Source organism: Vombatus ursinus, unplaced genomic scaffold, assembly GCF_900497805.2.
Source record: "Vombatus ursinus unplaced genomic scaffold, bare-nosed wombat genome assembly UNPS02014828.1, whole genome shotgun sequence".
NCBI lineage: Eukaryota > Metazoa > Chordata > Mammalia > Diprotodontia > Vombatidae > Vombatus > Vombatus ursinus.
In genome coordinates, this window is record NW_020954606.1 from 829,108 (window position 1) to 843,622 (window position 14,515).

General features: G+C 39.2%; 1 protein-coding gene across 1 annotated transcript in view; it reads right to left on the reverse strand.

The window, feature by feature from the left end:
- Window positions 1–14,515, reverse strand: part of LNPEP (leucyl and cystinyl aminopeptidase) — a 125,703-nt gene that overhangs the window by 72,833 nt on the left and 38,355 nt on the right. The window lies entirely within an intron of this gene.

Here is a 14,515-nt window from a genome sequence, read left to right on the forward strand (position 1 = left end):
CACTTCATGACCCCATTTAGGGTTTTCTTGGCAAAGATACTGGAGTGGTTTGCCTTTGCCTTCTCCAGTGGATTAAGACAAACAGAGGTTAGGTGACTTGCCCAGGGTCACACAGTTAGTGGGTGTCTGAGGCTGGCTTTGAACTCAGATCTCCCTGACTCCAGGGCTGGCGTTGTCCAACTAAGCCACCAAAGTATTTGTGATAAAAGTCTAAACTGAAATCAGGTCCCTTTCCTTAACAGAATACTTTCATCAATACTTAGCAACATTATCTTTATGGAAGGAAATATTATGAACAAGTGTATGCTCTTAACAATTCCCAAAGGGTGACAAGTTCACATACTTTATTCATAGGAGAAACCCTCCAAACCTCATTTAGTTTCACATAACAATTCTAACAAAATTGGTTCTTTTATTTCCTAGATCCTAAGGGATTAGAAGGGTAGAAACAAAAAAAGACAGGTGGTAATCTAACAAAGCAGGAGACAGACATATTATGAACGAAATTTAAAAAAACAAAACAAAACTGCTGTGAAACGTTTAGAATTAAACAGCCCTACCTTAATAGACCCTAAGGGCATCACTATCACACACTTAGAGTCATCATCTGAAGGTTAAATTACTTCTCTGTACTCTTTAAGGCAGGAAGTTGTAGGATATATTTAGAAAGATACATTAAGATTAAAGGCTATACTTGTTAAAGGTTTTCTGTCATATGGAAAATTCACTTTTGTGAAAGACCTTATTGTCTCCAAAGGTGCTAGATAAATGAGGTATTGCTGTAATAAATTTTCTTATTAAAAAAGTAACTGTTGTACTAAAAGCTTAGTATCTACATATTAACAAAATTTACCTAAATATAACTTATTTTTCGTCATTGTCTTGCTGTTATTATAGGTGCTGTGCATAGAGTGCTGTCTTAACCCTCAATAGCTATTTCTACTCTTAAAACTAGCAAACAAATTGAGTTATAGTTCTATTTTTTAAACTGCTAATTCTTAAACTCCCCTTAGATTTAGCCCTCTTCTTAGTCTAGATGGAGAAACGTTTTCTTTGGGATTGTTGGCTCCTTTCTCCCCTGCCCAACCCGCCTTGTGTTATTATTTCTCTTCCATGTAAAACATTTTTTGTTTTCTCTTCCAAGTAAAACATTTTTAATCAGATAATTGTGTTGAATGTCCTCTGCCTTCTATATCATTAAAAGTCAAAACCATAATCTTGTTATTTCTATTATAGTTAGAAAATATTAGATCTTATTATTACATCTGTATTTACGTTAAATCTAAATTAAAGGAGGTAATAGGTCTAATGTATATAATTACTTTTTTTAGTGTCTCTGATCAATTTCTATTTCCTCTTCTCTTGCTCAAAAAGCTATCTTTAATTGTGGGTGGGCATAAGGAGTGGACCTGTGATGTCAATGGTATAGGAAACTGCAGGAGAGGAAGCTCCCTCTACCAGTGCTGGTTGGCACCTCAGCAGCATCTAGGGCACCCAGAGGCTTAGTGACTTGTCTAGGATAACACAGCAAGTATGCGTCAGAAGCAGGACCTGAGCCCAGGTCTCCCCGGATTGGAGGCCAGCTCTCTACCAACTGTGTCATGCTGTCTCTTAGTTGCGGACTTCTACTGATCAATTCTTTCAGGTCCTGGCTGTTCTGAAAATGAACCCTTCTGTTTTCCAAAAAAAAAAGGCAAAATTTACAGTATATGTAATTAAGACTTCTGTATATTTTTATTCAATGTTGACATTTTCCTTTTTTAAAAAAATGATGTTCTAGTTGATATTTCTGGATTCAGAGAACTATTTTCTTTGTTTTCATAATTCTGTAGTTTTATGATTTATCTTGGTGAAATCAAAGCTGCAATTTCTCCTTGCTGGTATCCTCTGTAATCTATTTGTAGAACACTTCATGATCTAATCCACTAGAAAACATTTTCTCTAATCAAGTCCTCAAAATGCAGTGTCCAGTTTTTCCCCTCTTTTTTCAGTTTCTTCTCGAAATTCAATGTATTCTACTGTTTGTAATCTTTGCTTTGTGTTTCAGGGACTCAGGGATTTTCACCTATATACTTTAGTTGGTTTTCTCCCTTTTTTTGTTCTCATGCTACCTGGATTTATTCTTCAATTTTGTCTTTTACTATCTATTGATCTTGACTTGGTTTCAGTGAGTTTGTTCTTTGTGGCTATGATTGATGCCTTAAGATTCTACATATCACTTTTCAATTTCCATAACTGTTACTTCATGTATTCCTGTATATTTTTCCAACTGCTTTAATTTATTAGATATATTTTTATATACTTTAATTTTTATGCTACTTTTTCATCTTATCCATTGCTGTTTCAAAATGGGTTTCTGGAATGATTTTCTCTCTTAGATCTTTTACATTGTAAATTTTTAAAAATTTGAATTACAGGATTTATTCCCCACCTTGTTCTGGCATAGGAGTGGAAGAAGTATCCTAGGAATGGGGTGGAAGGAGCTTTGTGCTCCCTGTAGTTTAGCTGGGAATGGGAAGGGAGAGAGGCAGGGAGTGCCTATGAAGGGGAGGGGAAAGAAGAAAGGGAGGAGAGGAGAAGGGGAGAGATTAAGTGTGCCAAGAATACCAGGGCTGTGGGGCAGGGTGTGCTTTGGGAATAAAAGTACTGAAAGGGCACAGTCTGTCCTGACATTCTTCTTGCACTGTTGTCCCTATATGTTCTACTCCAGCAACACCTTCATACTGCTCTTTGCCTACAATACTGGCTTCCCTAGTTTCCTTCAAAACTCAACTAAAATGGCACCCTTTACAAGAGCCTTTCGCTGTCTTTCCCACTAGAAATGCCTTTCCTCTGAGATTACCTTCCCTCTACTTTGTATCTATCTTGTATGTCTATAATTTTCTGCATATTGTCTTCCAGATTAGAATGTGAGCTCTTTGAAACAATGGACATATTTTCCCCCTTTCTTTGTATCCTCAGTGCTTAGCATTGTGCCTGAATCATAGTAAATGCTTAATTACTTGCTTACTAACTGAATGACTTAGGGACTCCATGGGGCATCCTGGACATAAATAAGATGTAGAGAACTTATGTTGATTTGGGAAACCAGACAATGCTGGTGGGCTGACAGTGTGCAGCGGGTGGAGAAAGGACCTTGGTACCCTAAATCTCCAGAATCCAACTAGGCAAGGAGATGGGAAGGGATGGATGGAGGTACTGAAGTGGGGTAAAGAGGGGAAGAATGCACGAGATCTAAGTCAGCAGTGGCTCTGACTCCCAGCACAAACCCTAGGTCAAATTATTTTCCCATAGGTGCCAAATTTATTCCCTGCCTCGAAATTTTTATTCTCTTCTACATGAGTGATCCAATCTTCAAGTTCCAGATCATATCCTACACCTCTTATGATATAAGCATAATATAGAGGAAAGTACAGAACAGGAGTGAGGAAACCTGGATTCTTGCCAGAGCTCTGTCATTAACTCACTGTTACTGGAACCAAGCAATCACTTTTTTTCACTTCAGTTTCCTCATCTATAAAATAAGGCTGTAGGATCTGGATATAGCTGGTCAACATTGAATGAGCCAGTAGCAGCAAACAGAATGAATGTCTTTATTTCAACAGCACCAAAGTAGTAAAGTCATGCAAAGTAAAATGCCAAAGAATAGAAAAAAATCACGTTCACTAGTTTTCTAGAGAGCAGGGAAACCACAGGACAATTGCTATACAGCTAAATCACCAAGCACCTAGTGTCGTACTTAACAGCTTGTAACATATAAATATTTGTTGAACTAATTTGATAAATCTTTCACCACAAATCTTAAAAATGGTACTTCCCCACAGGCCCTGATGAGAATATTTACCCCCAAGTTGAGTCAACTGGTGAAACACGGAGGGAGGGAGGGGTGGGGGAAATTGTATTTTGGGGTTTTAGCTACACTTCTGCCATCTATGGGAAAAGTCAGATAGCTTAGGTTGAACAAGACCGGACAGATGACTAAGTCCCCCTCCCCCTCCCCCCACTGTTTCTTATTCTTCTTCCTTCTGCTATTTCTCATCACCCCTTCTTTGATAACTGCTGGGGCCTCATGCTGCCTCTGCTCTCCCAAAGCGTTATGCTTTACGCAGGGCTTCCCTCTTCCTCTTTGCTCCCCCACCCCCATTAAAGGTTACACATCCTATAACCCAGTCCATGACGCCCAGCTCTCAGAATGGTCAGTGTTTTATCGCTGTTACATATAATGCTGGTTCCTAGTAACAGATGAACTCATGCCTTCTACTCGTACCACAATCTCCTTAGTACAAGGCCAGATCACCTCTCATGTGGACCGCTGCCATGGCCTAACTGTTCTCCCTCCCCTCTCAAATGTGGCCTCTACACCTGCCAAATCACATTACTAAATCTAAGTCTGACCTTGTCACTCTTCTGGCCAAGAAGCTTCAGGAGCCTCCTACTGCAGGCTGTCTGTCCCCTGTGCCCCGTGCCTTTTCCTTCTTACCTCTTGGAACCTCAAGCTTCCTTCAAGGCTCAGCTCAGTCCTTCCTTCTTAAAGAGATCTTTCCCCAAGTTTCCCTGAGTGACAGAAAAACACATCACTTTCCCCAAATTTGTAGTCCTTTAGTCATTTCATCTGTGTCTGACTCTGTGACCCTATTTGGGGTTTTCTTGGTAAAGAGTGGTTTGCCATTTCCTTCTCTAGCTCATTTTACAGATAAGGAAACTGAGGTAAACAGGGTTAAGTGATTTGCCCAGGGTCATACAGCTAATGTCTGAGGCTGGATTTGAACTGAGAAACATGAGTCTACCTGACTCCAGGCCAGGCACTCTATCCAATGCACCACCTAGCTGTGTTTTCAGACTGTGGATAAATACTTCAAAAAAGTGGCAACCACATTCCTTGATCTCAATAATGGGATCAATAGTTCGTGATGGCTCAGGAAAGAAGTCACAAAACTTAGAGAGCTAGAAAAGGGCTTCCAAATCATCTTAGCCAACCCCCTCATTTTAGAGAGAAAGAACCTAGGGCCCACAAATGGACAGTGACCATCCCGAGGACACACAGTTAAGTAAATTACAAGTTGCACAAGACGAAGAAGTAAATAACAGAGTTGGGGCTTAAGCCCAGGTCATAAGGGCAGGGGCACTTTCTACTACACCATAAAAGGCATCACTGCTGCGTTTTTCTTTTTCTACTGAAGAAAATAGATAATTAAAAAAAAATAACTACCTCAAATCCCACCCCCAAAAGCTGAAACTTGCAAACTCCTACATGTACTAAGCATGAGACCCACGAGGTTCATGTTTTACATAAAGCATTTGCAGATTAAAAAATGGCTTTATCTGTGTAGGTACATTTGAACTGCTCATCACAAAAAGCCAGTGACACACATCTCCCTTTAGCAATGGGTCAAGCAGGGGCAGCTAGGTGGCACATGGATGGGGCAGCTAGGTGGCCCAGTGGATGTGGCAGCTAGGTGGCCCAGTAGGTAGAGAACCAGCCCTGAAGTCAGGAGGACCTGAGTTCAAATGCGGCCTCAGACCAAACACTTGACACTTACTAGCTGTGTGACCCTGAGCAAGTCACTTAATCCCGATTGCCTTAAAAAAAAAAAAAAAAGGAAAAATAAATCTAAAAAAAAGATGAGAAATGTTGCAGAGGCTTTGGGAAAACAAGCATGCACCAAAATTCACTAACTTGTGCACATACACAATTTGACCCTGTATGTTTATACCACTACTAGGTCTAAATCCCCAAAGAAATAAATAAAAGAGGAAATAGATGCATATGTACAAATATGTATTAGTTAAAAACTGGAAACAAAGAGGGTATGCAACCTATTGGGGAAATGGCTAAACAAATTATGGTATATGGAATAGAATTTATTGTTGGCAGCTAGGCGGCACAACTGATGGAGTGCTAGACTTGGAGTCAGGAAGAACTGAGATCAAATCCTGCCTCTGACATTTGCTAGCTATGTGAACCAGGGCAAGTAATCCTCTCCCTCCACTTCAGTTTCTTAATCTGTAACATGGGAATAACAGCACCTGCCCCACAGGGTTGTTATGAGGGCCAAAGGAGAAAACACATGTAAAGTACTTTGCAAACCTTTAAGCAAAATATAAATGCTAGCTATGATGATGATGATGCCATATGAAATGATGAAATGGACAGCTTCAGAGGAAACTGGGAAGAGCTCAATGAACTGATGTAGAGTGAAATAAGTAGGACTAGAATAATTTATACCTGACCAACAATATTAGAGAGAAAAAATAACTTTGAAAGATTTTTAAATTCGGATCAATGAAATGATAAACCATGATTCCAGTGGACTGAAGATTACATGAATCATCCCCCACCTCCTGCTAAAGAGAAGATGGACTTAAAATGCAGTAGAAAACACACATTTTTGGATCTGGCAAGATGGGAAACTGTTTTGCTAAACTATGCATATTGGTTATGAGGGTTTTCTTTTTCTTTTCTTACTAGGAGGGAGATGAATGCTTATAAAAATTTTGATAAAAACTAAAAAGAGAATTAAATGATTGTTGAGTCACTGTTTTTGATATCTGAAAAACTGAAGAGAAGAACTGGAGACTTGGGAAAGAGCAAATGTTATCTTTCAAAAGTATAGAATGTATTATTAGATATAGTAAATATCTAGAAAATAAAGTTAATCACAAAAATTGAACATGGACTCATCACAAACAGGTCATGACAGACTAATATTATATCCCTTAAAAAAGTTATTATTAAACTGATGAATAAACAGAATGCTACAAATATAATTAACCCAGACTATAGCAAGGCCTTTAATAAATTATTTCATGCCATTCTTATGGAAATGATGGAGAGATTTGGACCAGATGACATTTCAACTAGATGCATTGGGAACTGTTTGGGTGACCAGCCTCAAAAGGCAACTAAGGAGTGCAGCGGATAGAGCACCTGACCTGGAGTCAGGAAAACCTGAGTTCAAATCCAGCCTCAGATACTTACACTGTAACCACAGGCACCCACTTAAATTCTGCCTCAGTCTTCTCATCTGTAAAATGGGGATAATACACCTACACACCCCCCCCGGGTTATTAAGATAAGAGATAATATCTGTAAAGTGTTTTTTGCCCACCTTTAAGTGTTACATACATGTGTGTTGTTTTTATTATAATAATTATACTCAACTGGTCAATGTCAATTTAGCAGAAGGTCTTCAGCAGACTGTCCTAGAGTAAGTAATTGGCTTGTCATTCAAGAAGCACCTCTTAATCACCTACTACGATAGTACAGTGGAAAGAGCAATGTCTTAAGAGTCAAGATGACCTGGGTTCAAATCACGTCTCTGCTACTTTACTACCTGTGTAATCTTGGGCAATCATTAACCTCTTTAAGCCTCAGTACCTCATCAGCAACTAGGTGGCGCAATGGCTACAGCACTCGGCCTGGCGTCAGGAAGACCTGAGTTTAAATCCAGCTTCACACACTTCCTAGCTAGTGTGACCCTGAGCAAGTCACTTAACCCTGTTTGCCTCAGTTTCCTCATCTTTACCAAGAAAATCTCAAAAAGAGGTCAGACAAAGAGTCAGACACAACTGAAAATGACTAAACAACAACCACCTGATCAGTAAAGTATGAGGGTTGGATTAGATGTACTGAAAAGTTCCTTCTGGCTCTAAATCTATGGTCCTATGGATTCACGTTTATTAAAAAAAAAAAAAATCCTGCCCATAAAGTTTATATTGTTTTTCTCAATGACTAGGATAAAGGGATGGCCCGCATCTGCGCAAATCTGCACAAAACTACCAGAGCTATAGAACACACTGGGTGGGTAAGGCAGGATTTTAAAAAATCAACTCCATACTGACAAAAAGAAGGTAGATGGTTTGACAGCAATTTGTCAGTAAGATCTAGGGGCTTGAGCTAAATACAAGCTCAATTAGCCAATAGTCTGAAAGGGCAGGCTAAAAAGCAATGTGATCTTGTGCTTCATTAAAACAGTTTTCAGGAAAGAGGACAGACCCACTGAACTTCGGTCTTGAGACTAAAAGCGGACATTTGTACTTCCCAGTGCAATAGCACCATCATCTGTAAGATGAAGAGACTAGACAGCATGATTGCGAAGGTCACTTTTAACTCTAAACGCTATCATTTTAGTTCTGTGGTTTAGAATGTTTCCATAATTTAGTCCTCTCTGAGCAAAAAAATATAAAAATTAAAAAAATTTAAAAAAAAAACAATCCAACATTCGTTACCTTGAATGTGTTTCTCTACATTTTGATTTATCTTATGATAAATAAAGGACAACTTGGGCTGAAGTCTTTTCTCTATCTGTTGCACTAAGAGAATTTCTCTCTAGTCTTAATTCTGTCATATACAGAAAGCATATCCTTTCTTTCAAGGCTTGCCCACATTCGTGCCATTTGTAGGGTTTTCTCAGGTATAAATTCTCTGAAGCACACTACAGTGTTCCAGCTGGCTGAAGGTTTTCCCCACTCATTCCATTTACAGAATTTCTCCTCTGAATGAATTTTCTGATGTATATTAAGGTTTCCCTTCTGGCTGAAGCCTTTCCCACATTCATTAGATTTTTAGGATTTTCTCCAGTATGAGTTTTCTGATGCATATAGTGGCTTCCCCTCCAGCTGAACAATTTCCCACATTCATTGCATGTATAGGCTTTCTCTCCACAATGATTTTTCTTATTATATTAAGGCTATCCCTCAATCAGTAAGTAAATATTAAGCACCTAATATGTCTGGGCACTGTTTTAAATGCGAGGGATGATATGAAAAGAGGCAAAGACAATCCCTGAGTTCTAATGAAGGAGACACAATATGCAAACAAATATAGAAAAAGCAAGCCATATACAAGGGCAGTTAGGTGGCACAGTGGATAAAGTGCCAGGTTTGGAGTCAGGAAGACCTGAGTTCAAATCTGGCCTCAGATACTTACTAGCTGTGTGACCCTGGGCAAGTCACTTAACCCTGTTTGCCTCAGTTTCCTCATCTGTAAAATAAGCTGGAGAAGGAAATGACAAACCACTTCAGTACCTTTCCAAGAAAATGCCAAATGGGCTTATGAGGAGTTAGACATGACTGAAACAACTGAACAACAAGCTATATATGGAATAAATAGGAAAATAATTAACAGAGTGAAGGCACTAGAATTAAGAGGGGTTGGGAAAGGTTTCCTGTAAAAGATAGGATTTTAGTCGGGTATTAAAGGAAGCCAGAAAAGTCAGTAGGTGGAGTTGAGGAGGGAGAGTATTCCAGGCACAGAGGTCAGCCAGAGAATATGCCAGGAGCCAAGACACTGTTCCTGGAACAGGGAGGAGGAAGCCTGTGTCACTGGATCAAAGAGTACATGGCAGGGTGTAAGGGGTAAGAAGACTGGAAAGGCAGAAGGCTAGGTCATCAAGGGCTTTGGATGCCAAACAAAGCATTCTGTATTTGATCCCAGAGGCAACAGGGAGTCACTGGAGCTTACTGAGTAGGGATGTGACATGGTTAGACCTGTGCTTTATGAAAATCACTTTGGTGGCTAAATGGAGGGTGGACTGAAGTGGGAAGACACTTGAGGTAGGCAGACCTACTAAGAGCAGCCTATTACAACAGTCCAGGTGTGAGGGCCAGCACTCAAGTGGTGGCAGTGCCAGAGGAGAAATGGGGACATGGACACACAGATATTCCAGAGGTAAAGCTGACAGTCTTGGAAACATTCATCACCTTTATAGGATTTCCCTCCTCTGTGCATTTCCTGATGCATATAATAAGGCATCCCTTTTGTCTGAAGGCTTTCCCACATTCATTACATTTACAGGCATTCTCTCCAATATGAAATTTCTAATGTCTAATAAGGCTCTCCTCTCTCTGAAAGCTTTCCATACTCATCACATTTGTAGGATTTCTCTCTATTATGAATTCTTTGATGTACAAGTTGAAGCAAAAGGCCTTTCCATATTCATTACATTTATAATGTTTTTCTCCTGTAAGAATTCTGTGAGGATCAGTAAGAATCCTCCTGGGATTAAAAATTTTCCAACATTCATGACATTTACAGGGTTTTTCTCCAGTGTGAATTCTCCAGCACATGATAAAACCTGAGTTGCAATCGAAGACTTTTCCACATTTGTTACATTCAAAGAGTTTCGCTGCAGTATGAATTTTCTGATGCATAATAAGGTGTCCCATCTGATTGGTTCGCTAATTAATCTGCTTTAAGGCTCTGCCACATTCATTACTCTTCACTGTGAGTTTTTTTCTTAGATGACTCTACTATACAATTACCCAGCTTCAGCACAGAGGCCTTGGTTTCACATCTACTCTTCTGACATAAGGGACTTAAAGAGGCCCTTCTTGGAACTTCTGTGCCCAGCATCCACACTACTTCTCTTTCAAGCTGGGAGATCACCAGTGGCCTGGAAACTGGAAACCTCAGGAAGATAAAGTTCTTAGAGTTGTCCAGCATCACGTCTTTGTACAGATTTCTGAGCTGCATGTAGGTGTTCCTACTCCTCCTGGGTGAAGTCCACAGTAATATCTTGAAAAGGACAGATTGTTGTCAGGACAAGACTGGCCTGACCCCTTTCAGGTAGCTCCTCAGGGACACCTCCACATACCATGGGGCCCTCTCCCACCGCTGCCTGGGGGGTCTTCTGACACCTCCAGACCTAGGGCCCATGGAGGATGCACAGATCTCCATACACCCAGGAGCATAGATCCCACTCTTTTTCATCTCTTAGAGACCTCAAGCAAAGAAGTTTGTGTATTATACCGAAAAAACTAGTGGCTAGTCTAGATATTCCGAAAAATACTGTTCATCAGATACTATTTTATCATATACCAAGTTAAACAAATAATCATGTCCTATAGAAACATACAGTCTAAAACTGATCAAAGCAATGCACATCACCATGTGTATGGCTGAAGTGCTAAGAATAATTCACAAACCAGGTTTCTGCTTAAATTTAAAATTATAATTTTTGGGAGAGGGAGTAGGTATATTTATCCAAAACGGTACCTGGGAGGTATTGTTTATAGCCTGCATCACACACCCCTACCCTCAAACAGGTCATATACAATCTTATTCATGATATTTTTTTCTTAGTTATTTTTGTTGTTGTTCAATCGTCTCAATAGTGTCTGACTCTTTATGACCCCATTTGGAGTTTTCTTTGCAGAGATACCAGAGTGGTTTGCCATCTCCTTCTCCAGCTCATTTTACAGATGAGGAAACTGAGGCAAACAAGGTTAAGTGACTTGCCCAGGGTCACTTATACAGCCTATAAATCTGAGGCCAGATTTGAACTCAGGAAGAAGAGTCTTCCTTACCCTAGCCACAGCGCTCTATTCATTGCACCACTTAGGTATCTGTGACTCTAAATGTTAATATAGTTTCTGTCCTGCTATATGACAGACCTTCATTGCATTTATCAGAAATGCAGAAGCATGCCCACTATAACTTTGAATAAGTTATTTAAAGTCTCTGGGCCTTGGTTTCCTTATCTAAAAAGGGAAACTGGGCTAGATTGCCTCTGAGGTTCCTTCCAGTTCAAATCTGTGATCCAATGATCACTTAGTCAGGCATTAAATATTCATTAAAATTTGAGTGAGTGTAGCCTCTAAAAGCATTGCATCTGGAGACACAGAACTTGAGTTTGAATTCCAGCTTGACACTTATCTATGTGACATAGTATGAATAATATTCCCTCTGGATTTTACTATCTTCATGAGCAAAATAAGAGGGTATACTTAATGTTCTCTTAAGTTCCTTTCCGGCTCTATACCTTTACTTCTACATATACTACCATAAATACTATGGCATTACAGAATATTAGATTTTAATGACACAAAAGGCAAAATGATATATGGGCTACTATATCATGATCAAGTGTTTTGTAAAAGCACCTTCAATCACATATGTGCAAAAAACTAAGTATCTTAGAGCAGTTAGGTGGCGTAGTGGATACAGCTTTGGTCTTGGAGTCAGGAGGACCTGAGTCCAAATTTGGCCTCGGACACTTGATACTAGCTGTGTGACCCTGGGCAAGTCACTTAACCCTGAGTGCCTCACAAAAAAAAAAAAAAAAGCAAAATAAGAAGAAAAAACTAGGTATTTTGCAAGATGTGATATGATACAGGTGACACGATTCTATTCTCCAGTTTACCTGAGCTGATACATTATATACGTCAGACACTTAAACACCACACAAGTATTAAGATAACTTTTTATGATTATAATTTTTTATTATTTGATAGATTTGATGTTTATAGGTGGGGAAAAAATGGCTGCAAACAGATACTCAATGAGGGTGCAAACTCTTACCCAAACTAAATGTGGTATTTTAGGAGACCATGACAAAATACAGGTCTTCAAAGACAACAAATAGTTACCAGGCCAAGAATAACACTTTCTTACACTGCAAGTATGACAGAAATTTTACCAATGTTCAAATTCTTATAGTTACATGTATATATACATGCTATATCCTTCCAGAGGGATATAAGGTCAAGCAGAGGCTGAGACTATTCCAATTTTGCCTTTCTTGTGCTGGTACAGTATTTGACACATAGTAAGTGATAAATAAATGCTTGCTGATTGATGTGTATGTTCCCCATCTATCAGGGCCAACATGTAATAGGTTTTTCAATGTATGTTGAATTTAATTGAAATATAAGGCTTCTGTGTTTGAGTTTGGGTAGAAAGTCATATTTTCTGTCTGCAGCTAGTTAGCTCTGGTGATGAGAACAAAATGCTAATGAGGCCAAGACTTCAGATTCAATCCCTTTACGAGGCAGCTATTTCACAGAAAACTTCACAGTCCCTAAACCTAATCAATTATCTCAGGCCAGTCATAAGAGGAGTTTGGCAAGAGGCAATGGATGAGACAGTACAAATCCAACATCATCATCTCCTGACAAGGCAACAAGAGAATTATATTTGCAGAAGACAGAAGACAACAGTTAAATCTGAAGATGCAGAAAAGAATACGGAAAATGAAATGGAACTAGCAACACAGCGTCATAAGAAGAAACCAAGGACTTCATTCCTCCTTGTTCTAACCTTTTCTTTATGGAACCCATATATAAAGTTAATGAACTGAAAAGTTAATCTCACCTCTTGTCCAGATTATGTCGTGCAATTTGCTGACAGCTAGTCTACCAGTACAAATACCTTACTCAGATCCTAAGGCTGGGACTGGAACTGCCTAAGAGATCAGGCTGGTGATTGGGTAATTTGGATAATTTCACATTTCAACGATCTCAAACTTCTCCCTAAAACAATCTTGGGATATATATAGGCTGAAATTATATAAACAAGATTACTCGAAAAATCTCTTTTCTACACTGACCTGGAATAAATCACTTGGACAGTTCAGACTTGTTCCTTATGTATAAAATGAGGGGGTTGATCTAAATAATTTCTACCACCCCTCCTAGCTTTATGATTCAAGTTTTGACAAGGTATCTTTAAAAAAGGAAAGATGTCAGTCTGCTTTATCTACCTATTTCTTTTTTTTTTTTATTTTTGTTTTTTGGTGAGGCAATCTGGGTTAAGTGACTTGCCCAGGGTCACAAGGCTAGTAAGTGTCATGTGTCTGGGGTTGTATTTGAACTCAGGTCCTCCTGACTCCAAGGCCAGAGCTCTATCTACTGTGCCACCTAGCTACCCCTCTATCTATTTCTTTTGAATCTGAAGATGTAGCTATGAGTATCTATTTCATCAAGAAATATTTAATTATACTTGGTATTGCACCACATGTGTTTCAGAGCTGCATGAGTAGCTACTAAAATTTTTCTCTTCAATACAGTAGTTTCTAGGTCTACACACACATGGTCTTACATAAGGAAGGCAGCAGACTGTTGCTCTTGGGCATCAGGAGGCTGGGGCTTTAGTCCTGACTGAGTTAACTATCTGTGTGACCTTGAGCAAGTCTCTTCTGTCCTGTCCTAGTCTGTCCTTTGCTAGCTCAAAGCAAAATGCATGTGGGCAAATGCCCAAGAATAGACAGTCATATCCCTGAGCTTCCTCTTCTCTTCCAGAACTAAGCCGATCATTTGAACATTCTCATTTGAAAAACAAATATTTATCAAATGTATAATTGCCTGAAACACTGTGCTAGGGAACTACGTGGTTATTGCCCATTAGAAGTTAACAATCTGTATAATTTGGAAACCAGCATTGAAGCCTCTCAAAACACCTATTATCACAATTCCACTATTAACAAAATGGTATGTTACAAAAGACATACTTTGTCAAAAACTCCATTAGCAGAGAGAGTTGAAATCCTACCTGTCCTTCAAGGCCCAGTTCAAATACCAACTCTCTCCCCAGAGAGTTTTCCCCAATAACCCTAGTCAAAAGTGAGGACTTTATCCTCTGACCTCCAATGGAATTTTAATATAACTCTCTCTTTTGCACTTACTCCATTTCTACATCATATGCTATTGTCACCTCTGTATATACCTAAATTGCCCCAAATTCCTTGAGGAAGGGCATAATAACTTCCTTTTATTTTGGGATTTAAGGTTTTAAAAA